Here is a 14,272-nt window from a genome sequence, read left to right as displayed (position 1 = left end):
CCCTGAACCTGGATCTTACTACCTGGCTGGGCTGGCTGCCAGTTAGCCCCAAAGATCCTGTTCCCTAGCCTCTGCCTCCCCAGTGCTGGGATCTCGGTGCTCCAGCACACTTCTGTGACTCCCCAGTGCTGGGATCTCGGTGCTCCAGCACACTTCCTGTGACTCCCCAGTGCTGGGATCTCGGTGCTCCAGCACACTTCCTGTGACTCCCCAGTGCTGGGATCTCGGTGCTCCAGCACACTTCCTGTGACTCCCCAGTGCTGGGATCTCGGTGCTCCAGCACACTTCCTGTGACTCCCCAGTGCTGGGATCTCGGTGCTCCAGCACACTTCCTGTGACTCCCCAGTGCTGGGATCTCGGTGCTCCAGCACACTTCTGTGACTCCCCAGTGCTGGGATCTCGGTGCTCCAGCACACTTCTGTGACTCCCCGGTGCTGGGATCTCGGTGCTCCAGCACACTTCTGTGACTCCCCGGTGCTGGGATCTCGGTGCTCCAGCACACTTCCTGTGACTCCCCGGTGCTGGGATCTCGGTGCTCCAGCACACTTCCTGTGACTCCCCGGTGCTGGGATCTCGGTGCTCCAGCACACTTCCTGTGACTCCCCGGTGCTGGGATCTCGGTGCTCCAGCACACTTCTGTGACTCCCCGGTGCTGGGATCTCGGTGCTCCAGCACACTTCTGTGACTCCCCGGTGCTGGGATCTCGGTGCTCCAGCACACTTCTGTGACTCCCCAGTGCTGGGATCTCGGTGCTCCAGCACACTTCCTGTGACTCCCCGGTGCTGGGATCTCGGTGCTCCAGCACACTTCTGTGACTCCCCGGTGCTGGGATCTCGGTGCTCCAGCACACTTCTGTGACTCCCCGGTGCTGGGATCTCGGTGCTCCAGCACACTTCTGTGACTCCCCGGTGCTGGGATCTCGGTGCTCCAGCACACTTCTGTGACTCCCCGGTGCTGGGATCTCGGTGCTCCAGCACACTTCTGTGACTCCCCGGTGCTGGGATCTCGGTGCTCCAGCACACTTCCTGTGACTCCCCGGTGCTGGGATCTCGGTGCTCCAGCACACTTCTGTGACTCCTCGGTGCTGGGATCTCGGTGCTCCAGCACACTTCTGTGACTCCTCAGTGCTGGGATCTCGGTGCTCCAGCACACTTCTGTGACTCCTCAGTGCTGGGATCTCAGTGCTCCAGCACACCAGTCTTTTCACCTGGATGCTGGGGATCTGCTCCATGCCTACAGTAAGGGTATTTCACCCACTGAGCCTCTCTAGCTCTATCTATCACATGATCAACACTGTGAGAGACTGAGTCCTGCTAGGGGGCTGAGGAGACAGGGATGGATGGATGCATCCTCCTGTCTCCTCAATTTTTACATTAGTGCAAGTGGCTCCTCTGTGACCACACCCAGACCTTGGTGTCTTCCCTAAGGTCTCCAGGTCACTTCATGCATCGGTTCATGAATACCTGCCACCTACCCATGGTCTAAGGGGCATGAAAACCCAGTGGTTAAGGGTTGGGGCATGAGGCATCTTTGGGTTCAAATCCAATTAATAGCCAAGAGGGCCTTGGACAGGTCCCAGCAGCTTTGCTGAGAGCCACAGTGCTCTCAGGTGTCAGGAATGTTACAGATAACTTGCTCATCTGCAGAGAGAGCGCCCCTCCCCACCTTCACTAGCAGGTGGCTTGACACCTTTACCCAACAGGTGGCTCCTGGTAACCCCCAAGTTTCCCTGAGCATAAGGAAGAACAGATAACTCCTAGCTTGCCAGGGGTTCCTTGCAGAACAGAGGGATGGGCTGGAGGCTTCTGAATGCTAGAGAAGGGAGAGAGGGTGCAAAACCAACCATTAAGAGGCTTGGATACTGTTCCTCTCTGCTTAGACTCCCGGAAGCTGAGAGCGTCTCTCTGAGCAAAAGCAGAGTGGACTGCCCTCCCCGCACAAGGCTCTCGAAGCTGTTCTTCAGTTGGCTGACCCCAGGGTAAGTTCATTGACTAAAGAACGTCTCAAAGCTGTGGTATTGGGGTGTCTGGGGGTGGGGTTCAACCTGCCAAGTGGAGATAGGACAGGCTTGGATAATTCTTATTACAATAGATAGGAACAATGACCAACCTACTTGCCATCTGCCATCTTGGTTGCCAATAGCAACGCCTCATTCCCACCCCCACCCCAATCCATACACAGGGTTCCTCCCCTTTGATCTGGGCTGGCCTGGAGCTGGTTCAGAACAGAGGACACTGTAGCTGTGTCATATGACTCCCTTATCTCAGTGTTTCTCCCAGGAGCTAACCACTCTTTTGAGACAGGGTTTCACTGTGTGGGCTGTCCTGAAAGTCTCTATGTAGACTAGGCTGGCCTTGAACTCACAGAAATTCACCTGCCTCTGCCTCCAAGTATTGGGAAACCTGCATCTTCTCACTCCCTTGTGTTTTGGGAGTGGTCCCTCCAGATTTAACCCCTCAGGATTTCCCCTTCTGCTTTATTGATAGCATAATTTCATTACTCTTGTGTCTTGAAAAGGTTTGTTTATTGCAGTGCTAGAGAGGAACCCAGGGCAGGAGGTCCCTGTACTGAGCACCATTCCAATCCTTAGTGGTTTCGTGGTCTCATATTTAGTCTAGGCTACCCTCAAATGGGGTCCTCTTCCCCTGGCCTGGGATGACAGGCAAGTGACACCTAGACCCTGCAGCCTCAACAAGGGGTATTATGACCACACAGGCATGACATTTTCCCAAGAGTGCTGCTGACCAAACTGACTGAAAAGACATGCTGGCCTGCATGTCTTTGTCCTGTTGTTTTTCCTTTAGTCTAGAATATTCTTTATTGACTCTCCATGGGTGGCTTTGGAGAGTCTCTATGTATAGTTTAAAATTCACGGTTAGGCTTCTCCAACAATGCATTTCAGGGGACACAGATGAAGTTAAAATTAAAACTCTTATCTGCTCCAAGATCATGTCATGTGTTCCAAGCACAGATATGTCAGGAGTCTTACTAAAATGTCATTTGTCACTTGAATTTTGTAGACTCAGTTCACTGCCAGAGGGGCCAGAACGGTGCCTGCCTATTTGTCAGAAGATGGCGGAACTCCAGGCCTGGCCCTGGTGTGGGTCATGAGCTGTCAGACTGGAGGGGTGGGACCTGCCCCAGCTGCTCCCAGCTGGAGGTCTCTCTGCCTGCACCGCGTGTGTGGGACTCTGGACACTAGCACTAGCGGCTGGGATTTCATTTAGTGGCCTTGAACACCCTGTATAGATGAACTCCTGATAGCCTCTACCTCCATGATGTCCCCAGTGCTGGGAAGACAGCGCTACCACTTCCATGTCCTGTTTACTCAACACCAAGGAAGGAATCCAGGGCTTCTTAGGTACTGGCAAGTGTTCAGCTCCCTGAGCTGCATTCCTGGTCCTCTCTCTCTTTCTTTCTTTCTTTCTTTCTTTCTTTCTTTCTTTCTTTCTTTCTTTCTTTCTTCTTTCTTCCTTCCTTCCTTCCTTCCTTCCTTCCTTTCTCTCTCTCTCTCTCTCTCTTTCTTTCTTTCTTTCTTTCTTTCTTTCTTTCTTTCTTTCTTTTTATTCTATTTATGTGAGTACACTGTAGCTGTCAAACACACCAGAAGAGGGCACTGGATCCCATTACAGATGGTTGTGAGCCACCATGTGGTTGCTGGGAATTGAACTCAGGACCTCTGGAAGAGCAACCAGTGCTCTTAACCGCTCAGCCGCCTCTCCAGCCTGCCCTGGGGCCCTTTTACTGGTTAGTTATGGACACCAGCTATACTCTCAACCCCCAAATCTAAAATTTCCCACATCCCCTTGACTTGCAATCAGGCTTCTTCCTTAGAAACCCATTCTCCCTCCCTTTCCCTCCATGGCCCTGAAACCCCACCCCCACCCCCCAGGGTCCTCCAGCGCCCCCAACCCCCCTTTGGGCCCTGCAGCCCTCGCTCCCTCTCCACCCCAGAATCCTGCAGCCTAACACACCCTCCCAAGCCCTGCAGCCCTTCCTCCCCACCAGGCCCTGTCCCCTAAACCTTGGTTAGCTGCTAAATAGCAGCCAACCCCCACAGCCCAGCCCCACAGGGATGGGGCTTCCCAGTGGTTGGAAGTTAAGATCAAAGGCCAGCAGGTCTGTGACCATGCGTGCCAGCCATTCCTTTTCCCCAGCCTCTAATGAATGCTAAAGCCACAGAGGACTATCAGCTTGGCAATCCCTCCTTCCTCCCTCTCTCCTTGCCCTCCTCCTCCCCACCTTCCTTATGAGACACTGTCTCTGAAGCCTAAGGTAGCTGGAAGTTTGCTGATTGTCTCTGGGTACCTGATCCTCTTGCCTGACTCTCAAGTCCTGAGATCATAATGTCCTCCAGTGTCACCCTAGTTTCTGTGTTACTGGGAACTGAGCCCAGGGTTTCGTGCATGCTAGACAAGCACTTTACCAACTGAGCCACATCCCCAGCCTTGTTTTGTTTTGTTTTGTTTGAGAGGAAAGATCTCATTTAGCCCAGGCTAGCCTTGAATTACATAGTCAGAGAAGACCTCGGACTTTTGGCCTTCCCGTTGCCACCTTTCAAGTGCTAGGATGACAAACATGCACAATCTTGCTCAGTTTTTGTTTGCTTGTTTTTGTTTTTCATTATTTGTTTTTTTTTCAGCTTTGAAACACACACACACACACACACACACACACACACACACACTCACTCACTTTTTCAATGTTCATTGGTGTTTGGCCTGCATGTATGTCTGTGTGATTGGCCAAGAAGCTCCAGAACTGGAGTTACAGACAAGTGTGAATTTTGGGAATTAAACCAGAGTAGTCAATGCTCTTAACTACTGAACCATATCTCCAGCTCCAGGAGAACTCTTTTTTTTTTTTCTTTTTTCTTTTTTTCGGAGCTGGGGACTGAACCCAGGGCCTTGCACTTGCTAGGCAAGCGCTCTACCACTGAGCTAAATCCCCAACCCCCCAGGAGAACTCTTATAGCCAGGAGCTTTACTGACTATTTACTGTTGTGTAACACAGGCTACCAAACCAACTTTCTGGCCTTCAATAACTGTCTCCTTGTCATCTATTGTCTGTCCCCTGGAGCCCATGACACATACTTGGCCTACTATTTCTAAGTACCAGTTTCTGCACTGGTCAGCTTATGCTAGGTTATGCTACATAACAAACATCCCCTGGCTAAGAGTAGATTCCTATGATTAAAGTCTGTTAGCACCTCAGGTTTAGTATTGACTGTACTTTGGCTGCTCTATCCACTGGTCTGTTCCACATGCATAATCTCTATTCAGGGATCCAGGCAGTCCTTCACAGAGCATATTCTTCAGAGAAAAGCCCCAGCTGGTGTCAAATTGTGCTGAGCTTTTAAAGCCTCCATCATGTACCAGCATGCTCCTGGCTCTGGTTATGTTCCATTTTGTTACATAAGCACACATCAACTACTCCTGAGTTCATTGTGTGTGTGTGTGTGTGTGTGTGTGTGTGTGTGTGTGTGTGTGTGTTGTTTGCTTAATATGCTTAGAATCATACTTTGTCATCCTTATCTTACAGGGTAACTAAGGCCCAGAGAAATTAGAAAGGTGTATTGATAGGTCTGCTGAAAAATCGCAATGCCCTCTGGGGGCAGAGTATGGACACACAGAGTGGTATGGTGGTTTAAATGAGAAATGTCCCTTGTAGCATCATTTCTACACTTGGTCTCTTGTTGGTGATGCTGTTTGGGGAACTTAAGGAATCTTTAGGAAGTAGAAACTTACTGGAGGAGATATATCACTGGGGGCATGGCTTCAGAGTTTACAGCCACCCCCCCGCCACTCTCTATACTTCCTGTGTTCAGCTGATATGTGATCTCTCTGCTTCCTGCTCCTAGATATTATGATCATCTACTCCTTTGGAACCAGAAGCTAAAACAAACTCTTCCTTAAGCTGCCTTTGATTATGGTATTTTATCACAGCCACAGAAAAGCAACTAAAACAAGTGTGGGTGCTACACTCAAACAGAGTGACAGACATGCACGTGTAAACATGCATATGCACATACACTTATGTACACACATGTGCGCAGTTGTACGAATTTACAAGCAGATGTGCAGCCACATGAACACACATATGTGAATGCAAATGTCCACACAGGCACACACACACACACACACACACACACACACACTCACACACACACACATATACCACACTCTCTTTACTGAGGTGGCTCCCTGGGAACTTAGCAGTGTGCTGAAGAGCCTGCTGTGGGTTTTTCTTGGACTCCTTGTGAGTTCTCAGAACTCCTGCCTGGTGAGATAGGTGTTGCCAATATTCACATATACAGACAGGCAAACTGAAGCTACAAGGAGTTTGGCTCCCAAGTAAAGCAGGCACTTCAAGCTTGGGGCTTCCTTCCTACTTCCTCTATGGGCCCGAGACCCCGAGAGATACCTCCTTTCCTGTAAAGGAAAAGCAGGGCAATGGGCATATCAGTAAGGAAAGAGGGGAAATTGGGGTGTTTTGCTCTGCCAGGGTCTGTGCATGCTGGAACACTGGAGGTCCCAGGAAATCCTCATCCCAAACCAGGACCTTAGGGAGTAGACTGAGGTGGCCCTGGGTTCATGGAGAAGGGGAGAGAGGGTGTTTGGAGGGCCCTTGCTCCATTCTGGTCTCAATCATGCTCCACCCTTTTCAGACTCAGTGAGCCGCCCTGCATAGCTCTGCCTGGGTGTTACCTTGAATTTGAGGGCCTTCCTTACCTAGGTGGACATCAAGGGTAGGTTCCTGCCATGCTTCCTTGCCTGAAGCCATTTCTCTTATTCTGTTCTGGCTCTAGGAAAATCCTAGCCAACCTCTTGCTTATGAAAGGGGAGAAAGGGGCTGGAGAGATGGCTCAGCGGTTAAGAGCACCCGACTGCTCTTCCAGAGGTCCTGAGTTCAATTCCCAGCAACCACATGGTGGCTCACAACCATCTGTAAAGAGATCTGATGCCCCCTTCTGGTGTGTCTGAAGATACTTACAGTGTACTTATAAATAATAAATGAATAAATCTTTAAAAAAAAAAAAAAAAAAAAAAAAAAAAAAAAAAAAGAAAGGGGAGAAAGTTCTCCAGAGCGATTTGCCCTCTCCCTTGTGCCTGCAGGGGTACTTGATGGCCCTCATGGCCCCTCCTGGAAGAGACTAGCCTGTGCTCGGAGGCTTGGAGGTTAGAAGACAAGTTTGGCATAATCTGTATGGCCCATCTACTAAGGATCAGGTACCTCATGCAGATATGCATGACCAATGGAACATTACGTAACTATAAACAATGCAGTGAAATAACCTGCCACACAGAAGCCATAGTGTTAGCTGATTCTCCTATAAATAAGGCTTTTTAAGTGTTCAGATGGACAGGAAAATTCCAGTCTCTACTGTTCTCCCATCTTCCCCAGCATGGGAACCTTCCAAGGGCTTGGGTGGGACTCACCTAAATTAGAACTGAGAAGCTCCTGAGAGACACTTCCTGTCCTGGGAAGGAAGAGCAAGACTGAGAGGTTACATCAGTAAGGAAAAGAGGGACATGTTAGGTGTTTTGCTGTGCTGGGCACTGTGCATGCTGGAACACTGGAGGTCCTAGGAAGTCCTCATTCCATCGGGGCCTTGGGGAGTAGACACTGCCATCTTTTCCTGGGGGTTTGTGTCTCAGCCAAAGGGTCTCCTTGGAGACAGAAGCCCCATGAAGCGAGAGAGACTGGAGGCTGGGGACAAAAAGAGTGGGGCTGGATAGATTAGATGCAGAGTTGACATCCTCAGCAACTCGGCAGACCTGGTTGCCCAGCCTTGGCCAACCCGCTTCCCTGGGAGGTGGCTAACATGCCACGTGAAGGTCAGAGAAGGGACAGTGGGTAAGGTCACCGAGCTGGAGAGCTGTCCTTCTACCAGCTCCCTCTCCATTTCCTGAGGTGCTGTGTATTGCAGACACCCTCATCACCAGCCTCCCTCCTAGTCTCCGTCTGCCATTGAATGACCTTGGCCTTGCTGATCTCCTGAACTCAGTCTCAGGGCTCAGTGTCCGAATCTGCACAAGGAGGTGCTTGTCCCTCGGTGCCCTGAGCACATTTTAGGCTCGAGGGGAAGAGGTTGGCAGGAGTCTTCCGAAACCGGGGCAAATTTTGGGGGAACCAGGATTGCTTTATGGGATAAAATGCGGTGCCTCAAGATAACCCTCGCCAGCACCCTGCACTCAGCAGGCCTATCTGCCACCCAGAGCCCTGGCTGTGGCGGGGCAGTCCCGGGCGCGGACCGCTGGCCTCTCCCCACCGGATCCAGAAGGGCGGTGGGAGCCGGAGATGTAAATGCGCTCAGCCTCCTTTCTTCTAAACGCCGAAACCAGCCTTGACAGGCTCTGAAAATAAATGGCACCGACTCGCTGGGATTTCAAATTCCGTGATTAAGGGCTGAAGCAAACACTTTCCCTCCCTCCCGCCCGCCTGCCGCCCTCCCTCCGTGGGCTGATAGCGCTGGCGGCCGGGACAGCTTCTTGCGCGCCTGCCAGCAGCTCCGATAGCAGCCGCCAGCGCGCCGCTCCGGGCTGTTTATCAGCGGCTCTCACGCCGCTTCAAATCCCTGCCCCGCCTGCACGCGCGCCCGCGGGCACTCACTCACTCACACGGGCGCTAGCAAGCACACACCTGCACGGATGCACACGGCCGTACAGGCACGAGGCTCGTGTGCACAGAAAAGGCATGCATGTGTGCACACAAGGCACGGTGCATGCATGCATGCACACTGGCCCACTTGCATGTGCACACACACCCAACACACGCACATTTGCAAAAGCACCATGCATGCACACCAGCCCACATGCATGCAGATGTGCACACAAGGCACCTGCAGGTATGCACACTGGTGTGTACATTCAACCCCAAGAGAAATTTCGCTGAGGAGGGCTGCGGAGTTGAGGGAGAGGAGAGGAGAGGAAGGGGGGAGAAGAGGAGGGCAAGAGGAAGCTGGGAGAGGCTCTGAGCTCATGGTTGGTTGGATACCTTGGAGGACCAAGTCCAGGCAGCTGCAGTGTAACAACATTCCCCAGCCTCCCTCCCTGGGAGTCTGACTGCTGGAGCCACCCAGCGATTCTGAGCTCCCCTGACCTCCCTCCTCCCTCCTCCCAGCTGAGATTCTGTGACTGGGGTGGTGGTGGTGGTGGTGGTGGTGGTGGTGGTGGTGGTGGTGGTGGTGGTGGTGCTGGTGGTGCTGGTGGTGCTGGTGGTGCTGGTGGTGGTGGTGCTGGTGCTGGTGGTGGTGGTGGTGGTGGTGCTGGTGGTGGTGCTGGTGGTGGTGGTGGTTGGTGGTGGGAGGTAGTCTCCTGCTAGCCTCTAAACTAGGAAGTCCTGGCTGCTAGGAGACAGGCCATCTTTGTGCGGTTTAGTCTGAAATCTAGGAACTTGCACAAGATGTTCACCATGGGCACCAAAGCAGTGCACCTCCCAGGAATCCCTCAGCAGAGCTGTAACCTTCCCTCAGAGGCAGTGCTGACAGGTGACTCCCCAGCTCCCTGATACTGTAACTACCATATCAGTGATGCCAGCCCCCCCAAGTCCCACACCCTCATCACCCTGAGCAAGATTCTGCTGCTGTCCCTGGGTGTTGGAACTGGGTGCCAGGTGGAGGAAGTCCCCCTGCACAGTGGCCACTCCCATCTCACCAGGAATGACACTTGACTCACTTAGCATGGGTGACCTCTGGGTGTAGAAGCCTATGACGTCCTCAAATCACCAGCTGCACCCCCAACTGGAGGAGCAACTGACAGACAGCAGGGATCCTCTTCAGCACCCATCAAAGCCTGTCCTTCCCTTAGGGAGCTAATACGGTACTGATCTGAATCATGCCCACTCCACACCGTTTTATAGAAGGGGAAACTGAGGCTGTTAAAGCAGAAGCCCGAACTTGCCCGAACTCACTCTATGTGGACTGAGTCAGACGCCAATTGACCTCATTTTACCCCAAAGATGTCACAGAAACTCAATTTTGTTTTGTGTGTTGGAGATGGAGCCCAGGCATGTGCAAAATCCCCATAAACATTTGGATTCCAGTGAGGATCTATGAGGACCTGGGGAGCCGCTTTTTTATTTGTTTTTAATTTTATTTGTGTGTACATGTCCTGTTTGTGTGTGCATATGGGAGGCCAGAGTCCAGTCTTGCTGTTATTCCTCAGAAGTTCTCTACGTATTTCAGTTTTATTTATTGCTTTTGCTTGGTTGGCTTTGGTTTTCCAAGACAGGGTCTCTCTGTGTGGCCCTGGCTGTCCTGGAACTCACTCTGCAGACCAGGCTGGTCTTAATCTTAGAAGTTTGCCTGCCTCAGCCTCTGAGTGATGGTATTAAAAGCATGTGCCACAACCACCCAACTTTATTATTATTTAAATGTTTATATATTTGTGTGTGTGTGTGTGTGTGTGTGTGTGTGTGTGTGTGTGAGAGAGAGAGAGAGAGAGAGAGAGAGAGAGAGAGAGAGAGAGAAAGAGAGAGAGAGAGAGAGAGGGAGGAGGGTGTTGGATCTCCTGGAGCTACAGTTATGGGTGGCTGTGAGCTGCTAAAGTGTCTGGCTCTTTACATAGTTACAGGGATTTGAACTCTGGTCCTCAAGCTTGCAAGCTGAGCCATATCCCCAGAGCCCAGTCACCTTGAAGCAAAGTAATCCCAAACTGAGATTGGGCTGCCCTCTCCCTCAGGTGATCCAGGGTGGGGTCAAAGAGCCAGCTCTGCCCTTTGAGAACCTCTAGAAACAGAACCCTGGAATGCAGGGAGGGAGGAAAGGCACATTCTCAAGATCACGAAGCAGGGCATTTTGTGAGGACATATGCTCCCTCATCCCTCTGCCGGGCTGAGAGAATAAAAACTCCAACCACTGCAATGAGTTTCTACCTTGCCTTCTTCCTCCAATCCTCTTCTCTCTCCTCCTCTTCCTCCTCCTTCCTCTCCTGCCTTTCCTCCCCTTCTTCCTCCTCTTCCTCCTTCCCCTCTTATTATTTGATTTTATAATATGTGCAGGTGTTTTGTCTGCATGTACGCTAACACACAGTTCTGTGTGCCTGATGCCACAACGACCAAAAGGTGTCAGACTCCCTAGAGCTGAGGTTCCAGGTGGTTGTGAGCTGCCATGTTGGTGTTGGGAATGAAACCGGATCCTCTGGAAGAGCAGCCAGTGTTCTTAACCACTGCACCACCTTTCCAGCCCCTCTTATTTTTTATGACAGGGTCTTATGTGGTCAAGGCTGGTCTGGAACTCAATTGTAGCTGAGGATGACTTTGAACTTCTGAGCTTTGGGTGCCCAAAGAACAGAGTCAGATTCAGCTTCCCACCCATGGAAATACAGATGGTTAGAACTTACCCACTGTTCTTAGAGCTCCCAGAGTCCTTGAGGGTTACCCCACACTGGGAAAACAATGGCTTCTCTTTGCAGACAGCAGGCAGGGGGCTTTCTCTGGGACTGCTGAGTTATCCGTGGAGACAAGACAGACTACTAGAAACCCTGGTGACACAGGAGAGTTTGTAGTCCCATTCAACTGCACACTGTGAGCAGAGGAAGAGAAGCAGGTCCAGACAGCCAGGGGTACACAGGAGATCTGAAGATAGGCAAGGAAGGCACAGTCATGACATCATTGCTGAGGCTTGCCTGACCCAACCTGTGTGACCTCTCGCACACAAGTTCCATGCCTCCGGTCTCTGGCCTGCCTCTACTCTAGGACCCAGACAAGCTTAACACTTAACCTCTCAGCATCTCTTGCAGCTAGGGTGGCCCAGCTCTGGGCAATGGAAGAAAGGCAGAAGAAATTCCTTCCTGAATCTAAAAGTAAAACTTTCCTAGAAAACAACTGTCACATTACTCCTTTTATTTCTTTCCGAATAGAATGTGGATGTAGTAGCAAAGGTGAGGCAGCCATATTAATACTAAGAGGATAAAAGCCAGACACATCGGCTGGTAAAACAGGAAGCCAGATGAGCCTGTATCTTTTGTACCGATGCTGTCTGACCTCAGCCTGTACACACACAGGAAACCCTGTTCACTTAAACTATCTGTTGCCCAGCAAAAGACCTAGGAGACTCACCAATTTTAGGGCCAGAGGGAGAATCCTGGACCTTGCAGATTACACTGGAAAAGGAGTTAAAAGGCTCAAATTAAAGGGCTGGAGAGATGGCTCAGTGGTTAAGAGCACTGGCTGCTCTTCCAGAGGACCTGATTCAATTCCCAGCACCCACGTGGTGGCTCACAAACATTTGAAACTCTAGTTCCAGGGGATCTGATACCCTCACACAGACATGCGTGAAGGCAAAACATCAATGCACACAGAGGCAGAGGCAGGTGGATCTCTGTGAGTTCAAGACCAATCCTGTTATCTGATCTATCTATCTATCTATCTATCTATCTATCTATCTATCTATCTATCTATCTATCTATCTTTTCTTTTCTTTTTTTTTTCTTTTTTTCGGAGCTGGGGACCGAACCCAGGACCTGGCGCTTGCTAGGCAAGTGCTCTACCACTGAGCTAAATCCCCAACCCCATCTATCTATCTATCTATCTATCTATCTATCTATCTATCTATCTATCTATCTATCTATCTATTTATCTATAGTGTGTCTTGATTTTCAAGACAGGCTTTCTTTGTATAGCTCTGGTTGTTGTAGAACTTGCTGTGTAGGCCAGTCTGGCCTTGAACTCATAGAGATCCACCTGCCTCTGCCTCCCAAATGCTGGGATTAAAGAAGTGCTCTGCCAGTGCCCAGCACCACTATATTTTTGAGACAAGGTCTCCTGTTGAACCCGGAGCTCACTGGCTCGGGCAGACTGGCTGGTCAGCGAGACCCAGGGATCCTCTTGCTTCTGTGCTCCTGTCCCTGGCACTACAGGAATGCACCTTCACACCTGACTTGTCACATGGTGCTGGGGATTGAACTCAGTCCTCTGTCACACTTGCACAGCAGTCAGTCAACCCACTGAGCCATCTTGCCAGCCCCTGATGGTGGAACTTTTCATGTCTGTGGGGCTTTGTTGTATTTTGGGCCAGTTTTGTAGCCATTGCTATTAAACTTTATTATTAGTGTATGTGCATATTTATTATGTGTGAGTGCACACAAGCCATGGTGCACATGTGGAGGTCCGAGGACAGCTTGGGGGAATTGGTTCTCTCCTTCCACCCTGTGGGTCTCTGTGGATAGAACAAGGCTCTGCTGCAGGCATCGTTAGTTTGTGACTGAACCATCTCACCAGACCTAGTGCATTCTGCTTTTCTGAACGTCCTTCTCCAAAGAAACAAATAAACAAAAAATTCCATTGCATTGTTGTAACCAGTCCGGGGCAGTTAGTAGGGGCTGCTAGGCTCTGAGCTGGCAGGTAAATGATGGGGGATGGGGGTGGGAGATGGGTGGCCCTGGGACAGCAGCTGCCCCCCCCCCCCCCGTAGGGAGGGCCCTGCTCTGCTGCTACACTTACAGACACCGCCTGCTGACACATCACTCTGGGAGGAACAGCAAGTCCCGGCTCCCCAGGAGGCTCAGTACATTCAGTGCCTGGATTGTGGAAGGGCCTGTTCTGGACCTTGGTGGGCGGGTCAAGTACATCCACCTGCCCCCAGGCGGGCAGCTTGGCCGGTCCGTGTTGTGGGCAGTCCCCCCAGGATATTGATCTGGGAGATGGTGGGGGACTGTAGGAACCCATGGGAAAGTCCAGGTCACCTCAGAGGTCTGCCAGAGGTCCAGGAAGCCCTGACATTTCTTCTGCCGCAGGGAGAGGAAACTGGTGACACTGAAGAGTCCCGCTTGGTGCTGAAACAGGGGAAGAAAGCCAGGCTGTGCTCACAGCATTTTAAACCCAGAGCAAGCTCAGCTCTGCTCTAATGAGCAGCAGAGGCAGTGCAGCATGTGTGTAGGAAGGGGGCTGGGGGGGGGGGGTGGCAGGGCAGGGAGCTCAGCCAGACCTCCTTACCTGGCCATCCTGGGCCTCACCTGTCCTTGGGGACTCCAGCGAGTGTTTCCAAGCAAGGGCAAGAGGCAGAGTTTCTGGGCTGCATCTGGAGGTCACACCAGTGAGTCCCGTGGGAGGCTTTCACAGTCCTGTGAAAGAGTACTGGAAATAGCTCTGGGTCCTACCAGGAGGTCCTACAGCCCTCCCTTTGCTGGGGATCAGCAGAGGGGCACCCCGTCTTCTTAGGTGAGGCCCAGCTGTCCTACAAGGACAGCCAAGGCTGGCACCCTACACGGTTATGTCCCGCCTCACCCTCCCACTTGGCTCTAGCTCCTGGCCCAGCCTGTGTTGACATTGT

General features: G+C 51.5%; 1 non-coding gene across 5 annotated transcripts; it reads right to left on the bottom strand.

Annotated features, from left to right (window-relative positions):
- Positions 1-5,724: 5,724 nt before the first annotated feature.
- LOC102554501 (uncharacterized) lies at positions 5,725-14,186 on the bottom strand. Of its 5 annotated transcripts, XR_015684233.1 has the most exons (6): positions 13,956-14,178; positions 13,686-13,775; positions 12,061-12,104; positions 11,343-11,577; positions 7,440-7,480; positions 5,725-6,431 (listed from the first exon to the last, which is right to left on the bottom strand). It is a non-coding gene; the product is annotated as an uncharacterized LOC102554501 (transcript). The 5 variants fall into 5 exon arrangements; XR_015684230.1 differs by lacking the exons at positions 5,725-6,431; positions 7,440-7,480 and adding an exon at positions 8,123-8,357 and having other exon boundaries at positions 13,956-14,180; XR_015684234.1 differs by lacking the exons at positions 5,725-6,431; positions 7,440-7,480 and adding an exon at positions 13,444-13,520 and having other exon boundaries at positions 10,376-11,577; positions 13,936-14,186.
- Positions 14,187-14,272: the final 86 nt, after the last annotated feature.

Source organism: Rattus norvegicus, chromosome 3 (assembly GCF_021556685.1).
Source record: "Rattus norvegicus strain SHRSP/BbbUtx chromosome 3, alternate assembly SHRSP_T2T, whole genome shotgun sequence".
Classification (NCBI taxonomy): domain Eukaryota; kingdom Metazoa; phylum Chordata; class Mammalia; order Rodentia; family Muridae; genus Rattus; species Rattus norvegicus.
Note: the sequence above shows the minus strand (reverse complement) of the source record. Positions and strands in the feature narration are given on the sequence as shown.